This window comes from Anser cygnoides, chromosome 18 (assembly GCF_040182565.1).
Source record: "Anser cygnoides isolate HZ-2024a breed goose chromosome 18, Taihu_goose_T2T_genome, whole genome shotgun sequence".
NCBI lineage: Eukaryota > Metazoa > Chordata > Aves > Anseriformes > Anatidae > Anser > Anser cygnoides.
Window position 1 is genome coordinate 10,212,819 of NC_089890.1, and position 9,826 is coordinate 10,222,644.

The 9,826-nt window shown below is 56.2% G+C and overlaps 1 protein-coding gene and 1 long non-coding RNA gene across 2 annotated transcripts in view; both read right to left on the minus strand.

Moving 5' to 3' along the window:
• TBX4 (T-box transcription factor 4) overlaps nucleotides 1-268 on the minus strand; it is a 37,079-nt gene extending 36,811 nt beyond the window's left edge. The window contains exon 1 of the mRNA XM_066979420.1: nucleotides 41-268. The gene's annotated coding sequence lies outside the window, so the exon portion shown is untranslated. The remainder of the gene's footprint in view (nucleotides 1-40) is intronic.
• A 3,437-nt stretch (nucleotides 269-3,705) lies between these two features.
• LOC106046864 (uncharacterized) lies at nucleotides 3,706-8,358 on the minus strand. Its single transcript, XR_001213488.3, has 3 exons — nucleotides 8,151-8,358; nucleotides 4,279-4,476; nucleotides 3,706-4,047 (listed from the first exon to the last, which is right to left on the minus strand). It is a non-coding gene; the product is annotated as an uncharacterized lncRNA (long non-coding RNA).
• Nucleotides 8,359-9,826: the final 1,468 nt, after the last annotated feature.

Below are 9,826 nucleotides of genomic sequence, written 5' to 3' on the forward strand. Positions count from 1 at the left end.
TTAGGTTGGCACAGATTTCTTGGCTGGAGCGGAAACTCACCGGTTCGCACCGCTGCTGAGGGTTTGAGCGGCTGAGGACTGAGAGAAACTTGCCGAATTTGGCCCGTAAAACCGCCGAAGGCACGGAGCGTAACCCTGAATTGTGCGCGTACGCGGGAGGAACTACAGAGCATCAGAGTCGGGCTTCTAAACAGGGACAGTGCCAAATTTCTAATAACTGTGTAATATGCTTATTTATACCATACAAGGACTTACAAACCTCATTGTGCATAGCAGCTGGGTCATATTTCTTTATCCTTCCATTCCTCAGGCTCTTTTGCCAAGAGACTGGTACCAAACACTTCTAGGCTGAAAGGGAAACACAAAACCAAATTGCAAAGAAACGATGACAAGAAGCAAGGGTAAGATACGCTCTGACATGCGGCCCTTTAATCTTAAGCATCTGCCTAAAATAGATGCGCTGAGGGGGTATTGGAAATATGCACGTCTTTAAATGCAAGTGATGCTCTGCTTCTAAATCGTTCGAGCGAATTATTTGCATGTGTTTGCCTGACCTGGGCACATTCGTGTGCTCTCTGGCCGTGTTTTAGCCCATTAAGTAAATATTTTAACGAATGTTTTAAAACGTTGTAAAGTGGTGCCTTACTCAGACTCGCACCGATCTCTGCCGAAACGGGGTGACTGAACGGAACGACCACATCCGACTGGGCTTTAAATATTCGGGGGGGATTCGATAATTTTGTCACGGCGTACCAAGTGTACTTACCCTCCTGGAATTTCAAGGTACGCTACGCAGGATGCGAAACAGTCAAGGTTCGTTATGCAACCAGTAAAATTAAACTTTGAACGAATATTCATCTATCCATAATATTTTTTAAAGTTTAAGCATTTTGCAAATTAAAATAAACAATTGTAGAATTCTTTTAATTTTTAAAACTAGATAATTTTGTCTGACTGCTCTGGATTTATATTTTTCAAAATGTTGTCTTGTTATTCTCTAAAATAGCATTGAGAAAAATAATATTTCAAGTCCGTTGCACATTTTGTGTGGAAGAGACTTCACTGTGAGCTTGGAGACAGTCTTTGTAGGAAAGAATAATGCAGAGATCAGTGCCCTGGTAAAAATTACACCGAGCTAGCCTTTCCCAATGGTTTTTCCTAGCCGAAGGTCTGATTTCACTTCAAAATTTACCAAAAAAAATTGCCCCATCTACTCCGCAATTGCTTTTTTTATTTTTTAATGAAAAAAGCCTTGGGGCTGCAGCATGCTGGAGCAGGCCAACGGGGCCACGCCAAAATGGAAATAGGGGCTTAAAACACAACAGCCAAACCGAATGCCTGGCGCTCAGTGCTTTGGGATTTTTACACAGCCTGGCTGCAGGCGCAAGGGTGGCTTTGTTCAGCTTTGTTCTGCTTTGTTTTACTTTGTTCCTGCACGAAGCCATCGCAGGCCGAGCAGGCCCTGCCACCGCCACCGCATCCCTCGTGGCCGCCGTTTACGGCAGGTCAGGGGGTCAGCACCACCAGCACCCAGGGGTGCCCACGGCTGAGGCCCACGGGTGGCGGGGCTGTGGGTGGGAGCGGGGCATGGTGCACAGCCCCAGGGCCGCTCAGCGCCCGTGGTGGAGCTGGAGGAGGACGCCCACAGCCCCCTGGTTAGGCTGCTCGCGAGCACATGGGCTGGGAGCAAAATCGAGCACATAAATCCCCCGAGTGACAACGCTGCGAGTCACCTCTCACCAGGCAGGAAGAAAAGAGAGGCTTGTCCCAAAAGCCTCGCATCAGAGCGGGGAACGTCCTCACAGCACTGCACGCCGAGCGGCGCAGGCTCAGAGCACCGCGACTCAGCACGGCACACTTGGCATCGCGCACACATCCTGCGCAGTGGCTGGGACATCCCTGGGGCTGTGCGGGGCACAAGGAGGTTTTTGCTATGTCCTGCAGGGTGAGCAGAGGCTGATGTTGGTCTGGGTGGAAATTCCCAGCACGAGGGATGAAGGCAGCTGCCCAAACACTGGGCAAAGACCCAGCACCAGCCCTGACACAGCGCCGCAGAAATAACCAGGGACAGCCAAGTGGCCACATTTAAACACCACGTCCACCATGCACCCTCTCCCCCGGGACAGATCCCAGTGCCCCGGGGCTGGAGCCAGGCAGCAGAGCAGCGTGTGGGTGCCTGTTGGTAGCGCCTGCTGAGCACCTCCGTGCTTCGGGACGAGCCTTCAGCCCACGCTCTCGTGTTTACCTTAGCGTCCTGTTGCTATTTAGGCAAAAGCATCCTCAGCCATCCGCAACGCCGCCACCTCCCAGGCGGGTGCACGCAAGGCCCCTGCTCCCGGCCGGATCCTGCGGCTCTTTTCAGCCAGTCCAGTGGAAACACTGCAGTACTGCCCACGGGGAAACCTCCTCCTCCTCCTCCTCTCTGGAGCAGGACCAGACCCTGCCAGCGCCAGCAGCCCCACACGCAGCACGGCCACATGTTGAGGCTCGGCGCTCTCGCTGCCTACGGGGGAGACATCACAGCTTTGGGGCTCAGGGGACACACCGAGCCGAGGGCAAACAGGGAACAGGGGGGTGTAAACATTTGCCAGGTGCCTACGGGAGAGGGGTCTGTCCTGTCCCGGGTCCTCGCCAAATCACCCCGGGGCAGATTGAAGCAGCGGGAGGCTCTGGGGGCTCAGGAAGGCTGGTGTGGAGCAAAAAGGGAGGAGGGAAAAGGCAGAAGCAGTGCCTGTGGAGGCTGCCAGCCACAGCACGACAGGCTCCCGTGCTGGAGCAGGGAGGCACAGGGACACGTCCAGACGTTGAGCTGCTGGAGAGGCGGACGGAAAGCACCCGAGGAAGGCGAGGTGAGGCAGAGGAGCTGGGGAGGAAGGCAGCGGGATGGGGGCTGCAGGAGGAGGACACCCCAGGGAGAGGTCCGTGGGGCAGCATGGTGACATCGGGTTTCTCCCCCATACATCGGGACGGAGCAGTGTGGGGCTGGGGGGAGCCCTGGGAGGCTGCAGGGTGGAAGGGAGGGAGGAAAGGGGGAGTAAAAGGCAGCGAGCGGCTCCTTCCCGGCAAGCAGGTCGGCAGAGCCTGCCAAAAGCCACCACTGCGTCCCATCAGGACACACGGGGATGGGATTTCCTGTCAGGCTTCTCCCATAAAGCTTCGGACTGGGTTTGGTTCCCAGTAAGGGCCCTCGCATTGGCCTGGGGCACAGCTGCATCCCCCTCCTGCCCCACTGCCACCACGGGTGGAGCACAGCCCTGGGGCTGCAATGGGGCCGGGCCAGCCCAGGACAAAACCCCATACCCATTTGGGGCATTTTCCTCCTCCCCCAGCGAGCACACTTACTCTGAGAGCAGAACACAGCCTTCAGGGTGCTTCTGCCCCTGGAGTAAGGGGGGAAAGAGCCACAAAAAGACATCGCCCCTGCTCCTGGGGGGGGGTTCTCTATAGGAGTAAATGGAAAGGGAAATGATAGCAAATGGGGTCAGGCCCAGAAGCTGGGAATTTCCTCCCAGTGGGACAAGACTTGCTGTGGGACCCCAAATATGCTGTGGGTAGAGGGAAGGGAGCGGGGGGGAGTGGGAGCAGGGGGTGCTCGCCCCCCCGCATCTGCCCCGGCTCCAGCGAGCGGGGAAAGGATGGCTGAGAGTCATTAAAGAGAGAGACAGGAAAACCTTGCTTAAAGAGCTGTCTGGGAAAGGGGCCATTTCAGGCCTGCTGTGTGCGAGTGCCAGGGATTTGGGGCCAGAACAGACAATTGCTGAACGTTCCTCCGGGCTCCTGCAACAAGCGCCTCAGCCAGAGGGGTGCGAGGGGCATGGGGAACAGAAGGGCCCTCTCCTGCCTGGGACAGGGACCAAGCCAGCTCCTTCAGGAGAAAGGAGGAAAAAGGATCCCCAGATGAGAAGCTCTGAGCTGGCTGAGTCAGCCCCGGCTGGACGGAGGACATTGCAAACCTGCACCTGTATCGGGTGATGGGGCCACACGGGTCTTGCCCTGCAGTGGGAGCAGCCAGAGGGATGGCAAAGAGGCTTCTTGTTCACTCCACACCTGTAATAAATTGATGGGACGATATTTTGGAGCAGCCGAAGGCTCGCAGGGAAGACAGCAGATGCTGCTCTCACCCGCTGAGCCCCCAGTGCTCTGTGCAGGGGCTTGGTGTCTCCGCTATGCCCCGCGCTTTGCTACGAGCTGGGGAGAAGGGAGCTCTGCCCCAAACCACGGCTGCTGCTCCCCTATGACTGCTCCAATCCTGACCCACAGAAAGCTGTGGTCCCTTACCCATTTCCCCTGGTTTGCCATCCTGCGTTGAAGCTCCATCTGTAGAAAATGTCAGAAACCTCGGTGAGTACTTTGTGTACACAGACCCTTCCCTGCAGCCTTCGCTCAGCCCTCCAGCGGTGGAGGACGCTGCAGTTTGGACGCCGTGCCGGTGCAATGGATGGCTGCTGCAGACACCGCGAGGCTCAGATAAACGCTCTGAAACAGATGAAATCAGCCGTGAACACCCGATACTCATTCCCACAAGGTTACGGTAAAGGTTGGGAAACGAAGGAAGTGCTGCACTGGCATGCTGGCAGCGAATCAAAGAAAATGACATTAATTAAAGCATATGTTAGGAATAGGAAATTAAGCTAAAGCAACATTTCATCTATGGCGTCTTCTCTGGGCACTTTAGAAAGGGTATAAGTTTACTGAAGAGAAAGAGAAATGAGGAGGCTGGTGCAGAGAATAGATGTGTGGGAAGTTAAAAGAATTAGAACAGAGTTTTAAAAGCTTTAGACTATACACTGGAGGTCATGTGCACTCCCCGTATTTATTTTGAATTGTGAGTGAAAGGGAGGGCTGCAAGTGCCGGCTGGCACTGCAGGGAGCTTGGGACTGACACGGCACCCTCGGCAAGGGGCTCAGCCCTGAAAACAAAATGCACCCCGCAGGAGGCTCAGAGGTACCGTGGCACCCAGATTTATAAGAGATATGTTTTCTCATTTTTTTCTTCAGTTCAAGCAGCCCCAGAACTTACCAAAGCTCAGCACGCAGCCCTAATGGCACCCAGCAGCATCACTGTTCCCTTTGCAGTGGGGAAACTGAGGCACAGCGTGACAAACAGCACCACGCAGCAGCTGCAGAGCTGGGGGTACCAGCTGGGGCTGCACCCCAAACCTGCAGGGAGCACAATGTCTGTACCCCAGCCCCGTGTCCTTCTTGTGCCACCCACCACCAGGCCACCACCACCCACGTCTCCCCAGGCCACCACTGCCCGCATGTCCCTAGGTCACCCGGCTTTCTTCCAGAGCATCTTCATGTCCTCAGCAGTGCTGGGAGCCAGGACACGTGGCAGGACGGGAACAGGGCAGACTTTGTGCCTGCTGTGTGCCCACTCCTCGCCTTCCCTGCTGCATCCACCTTGCAGCTGGGGAGCGCCACGGGCAGAGGAAATGCTCGAGTGACACGCTGCAGGAGGGGGAAAACGGGAAGCAGGCTGACCCCGGGCCGGGCGTGCTCCTCCCGCACGCTGCTCTGCTTTCAGACCGGCTGCATTTTTTCCCCCTGAGCCATAAATTGCGTGCTGGGGCCGGCGGCGGCCCTCGCGCAGTCGCCCGCCCGCTTTCCCACCGCCGCGGCCCTGGGATGAGTTATGAGGAGCGAGCGCCGTGGCCAGGGCTTCGCTCCAGAGCCCCACCACGAGGGAGATGGCGCAGCTCCCTCCAAAGAGCCGTTTTCCTCCCGTTTCCACCCAGAACTGTGTTGCAGCCCCAGCAGGGACCCCCGGCCCCACCACGGGAGCCCGCTGCTCCTGGGGCTCCTCTGCTCCCCATCCCTCCATGGGCAGCAGCCGTGGCGCGGCGTTCACCCCCGGCGAGCAGGCAGATGGCTTGCTGACAGCTTCAGGAACACCTTGTAGCAGTTGCGGTGATTCCCGAGATCCATTGCTTCCCATTTCAATTCACACATCATGATTTCTAAACCTCAGCCCGCACCTTCCCGGCACGGCTACCCACCTCCCCTCCGCCACATCGGGAGCAACAGGGAAGGGGGACAAGGGGAAGGGGGCAGCAGCACCCATCCCGTCCCACCTCGGGCACCACCTCCTTCCACAGCCTGGGGCGAGTCCCTCAACCTGCCAAAGAAATGGGCACAAGAAGCCAAATGCCATCACCGGGCTGGAAAACACCCCGAGGGGCTGGCGAGTGCTTTTTAGGGAGCCCAGAGCCGGGCATGGGGTCCCCCAAGCCCCCCCAAACCCCAGTGTGGGCACGAGGCGCCGCACCTCACACTTTGTGTGTCCCCCCACACTGCACGGCTTGGCCTCGGGGCGATAAAAGGAGTATGTTTTTCCAATTAAAAGAGCCAGATGCATTTTCCTGCCAGTATTTAGTCCAGCCTAACATGCAATGTCTACATTTTAACCTTGAAGAAGCCTCTAGAGACGCTGCAAAATAAATCAATACGAGTCCACGTGCTGGAAAACAGTACCAATAAATAACTTCAGAGCAGCTTTTCTGTTTACTGTATGAAATTCCCATTCCTGGCCGTGCTCTTCAAAACAGCTTCACAAAAAGTAGGAGAGGAAAAGAAGGACCCAAACCTCGGCTGGCAGCGTGGGGCTGACTGCAGGTGCAAAGCCACTTCCCCACCAACCTCAGTGCTGGGATTTGGGACAGAGATTGCCAGCGTAATATTTCAAAAAATATTAACTAAAAAAAAAAAAAAACCACTGCAAAGCAGCCTCCAAGTGTGGTGGAGAGCCATGGTTTCCCCTGGCAAGGAAGGTGCTGGAGCAAAACCCGTGCCGGGCACACAAAGCCCCAGGTCCCCAGTCCCCACAGACGCACCAGTTCCCCCTCCTTTATGACAATAATAAATATGTCTTTAGCCTTAGCATAAAAGAAGATTTACAGGAGCCATTAAAAGGAAACTTATAAAGGCATCTTCCTGCATCCTGTGGTGGAGAGGTCTCATGTGGGAGGCAGGTGGGGCTGCGGGACCCCCGCACCCTCCCTCGGCGCGCAGCCGCAGGATGGAGCACTGCTGGGGGCACCCCCTGCTGAAGCGGCCACGTGGCTGCCGCCTGGTGGGCTTGGGGTGGGAGAAGCAGCTTCTGACCCATCCCTGGGAACAGACAGCCTGAGGTTGCACCTCTTAAAGCAAAGCCTGACAAATCTGCACCCCCAGATTAGCAAGGATGGCACCCCAGTGAGTCCCGGGTGCCCTGGTCCGTCTGGCCCCTGGGGATGCTCTGACCTGAGGTGCGAAGAGGAGCTCAGGATGGGGATGGATGCCAGCCTCCTGCTGGCTGCCACAGCCTGTACCAAATGCAGCAGGGACAGCTGCAGCCCAAAACATAGCAATATCCCGTGGGGGCTTACTCACAAAAGGCTGGGCTTGATCACACCGTGCTGCCCTGCGCAGCTCCGCACAGGTGCCCTGTGGCCCAGGACAGATGGGAAGGCAGCTCCCCAGGGGAGCCCACTTGGGGACGTGACACCTCTAGGGAAAGACAGTGACCAGCCGACAGATAAACTGAAGCCATTCTCCTCACAACACCCTATTTCTGCTCCCTGCCACCGGGCAGCCAGCACGGCTCTGCCGGGCACACACCGCGGTTGGTGCCAGGGCTTGGTGCCAGGGCTCAGCTGCACGCAGTCCCAGTCCCGCTGTGACGGGGTAAGTACTCGCACTGCAGGGTAGCAGCCAGGGCCAGCAGCACCTGCAGGGACCCGTGGGCTCCCTTGGGAGCTGGCCCTAGAAGGAAATGGAGCCTTTTATGCTGAGACTCAAGAGTAAAAGCTCTGCTCTCCCAGCCCAGCTCGGAGCTGCTCCTCCAAAGTGGGTGAGGGAGGCGGAGAAAGCTCAAAGGGGCTCCTCGGTCTTGGGAGGCCACGTGGAGAGAAATCAGAGCCTCTTGGCTGTGTCTCACACCCCCCTCATACCCCTGTTCAGGGATGCCACGTGCCTAAAACAAGCAGGTGCCCAGCACCCACAGGGTTGGGCAGCCCCCACTTGCTGCCGCCCCTGCCCTGAGCCCAGCCCTGACAGCAGGGCCCGATCTCACCTCGCTCTCCCCCTCCAGGACAAGCACAGCGGAGAGCCATGGGTGCTCCTGCTGACTTGTACCCCCCTGGCACTGGTCTCGGTGGGACCCCGCTCACCTCCAAAAGCTGCTGCAACACAGGCACCTCCACCAAGGGCACGGGCACACTTCGCAGCCCACCGCTGCCACATCCCTGCGGGGTTTCACTCGCGCTCAGTGTGGATGAAGGCTTCTGAGGTGCCTGTGAGGTCTCAGCAGGGAAAACACCAGAAGAGAGCCTGTCAGAGAGGAGCGGGGACAGAAGTCAACCAGATTAGGAAACTCACTGCAACCCCATGCATCAGGCAGGTCTGGTACCACGGCCAGCTTCTCAGCAGCTCAGTTTCCACCAAAGCACCGAAGTCACCAACCTCTTGGAGTGATCAGCAGGTTGGGTGCTGAGCCCCTGCGGCCATGCAGGAGGTGCTGAGCAGCAGGTAAAACCCCAGCCCTGCGCCCACCTGAGCAGTTTGTCCCTAAACCAAGGTTCAGGGGGAAGCCCAGCCTCTGCAGCAGCCATTCCCATGGCCACAGCTGGTGGGATTTTTGACTTTATTATTATTATTTTGTTTTTTTACATGAAATCACCCTTTCCTGGACACCAGGAGAAGCCGTGTCCCAGAGTGAGGAGGGCACAAGGACTACGTGGAAAGGGCCACACCACAAACCCGCAGCAGGGAGGTGCTGCCTCCTGGTCTGCCTCACAATCCCACGAGCACATCGCTGTCCTGCCTTGGTGTCACTGCTCCTGTCCCTGTCTGGGGCATCCGGGGCAAGGGACAGCCCCATGGTGCCACTAGCCGAGTGGCAGGCATGGAGTTTGTCACACGCCTGCGAAAACACGTGGTGAATATAAACTGGACAGATTTAGCGACTGTGGGGCCTTCTGTTCTTCCTTACATCTCTGGACCATTTCCCCACCCCTTAAATGCTTTACATTATTTATTATGTTTCATTTAACCCCAGCCACGTCCTCCAAATAAAATTTATTTTGCAGCTGTCATTCAGGTTTACTCCAGCCTTAACCTCATAATCCTATTGATTCCCTCATTATTCTCTGGGTGCAGGATTGATTTCATGCCTCCTGTGTTATGGAGAAGACTTTGCTCATTAATCTCACGCACGTTTACAAACGGCCACTCCAGGTAATTCATTATTTTCTCATTCCCTATACAGTCAGGCTCACAGGCCCTGTTACCTTGTCTGCTTTGCATCCTGGCTTTGGGGTAGAGATGGGGACAGAGCGATCCAGCAGCAGCCCAGTGCCCCGAGCAGCGGTGCTGGACACCCAAGGGAGCCCCAGGCTCATGCCCTTTGTCACTTCTGGGGACACCCAGTGCAGGGACCACATCACAGTAGCATCAAACATCGCTGCTTCAGCTGCACGGGTGTAGGTATCACGGATGTCCACACCTCCAAACACAGAGGTGCATTATTTATACGGGGCGATTAATCAGCCCGAGCATTTAATATAGCCCCATCGGGGTGCGCAGTGCCGTACAGTGTATGGAGGAAGACATGACCCCTGTCATGGAGGCTTAGAATAAAAAATAGGCAGACACCACAGCTCAGACACGTCATAAATCCAGCTGAAGGGCCAATCTCAAATATTTCAGCTGTTTCGCCCTCCCCCCGTAATATATAATTGTCTTTGTTGGATCAATACAGAGAGGCTTTGTGGCAGGAGCACGTTTTAAGGGAAGATTAATGTAGCGCATTATATATGCAGCTAGGAGGAATTCCAATATTCAATTT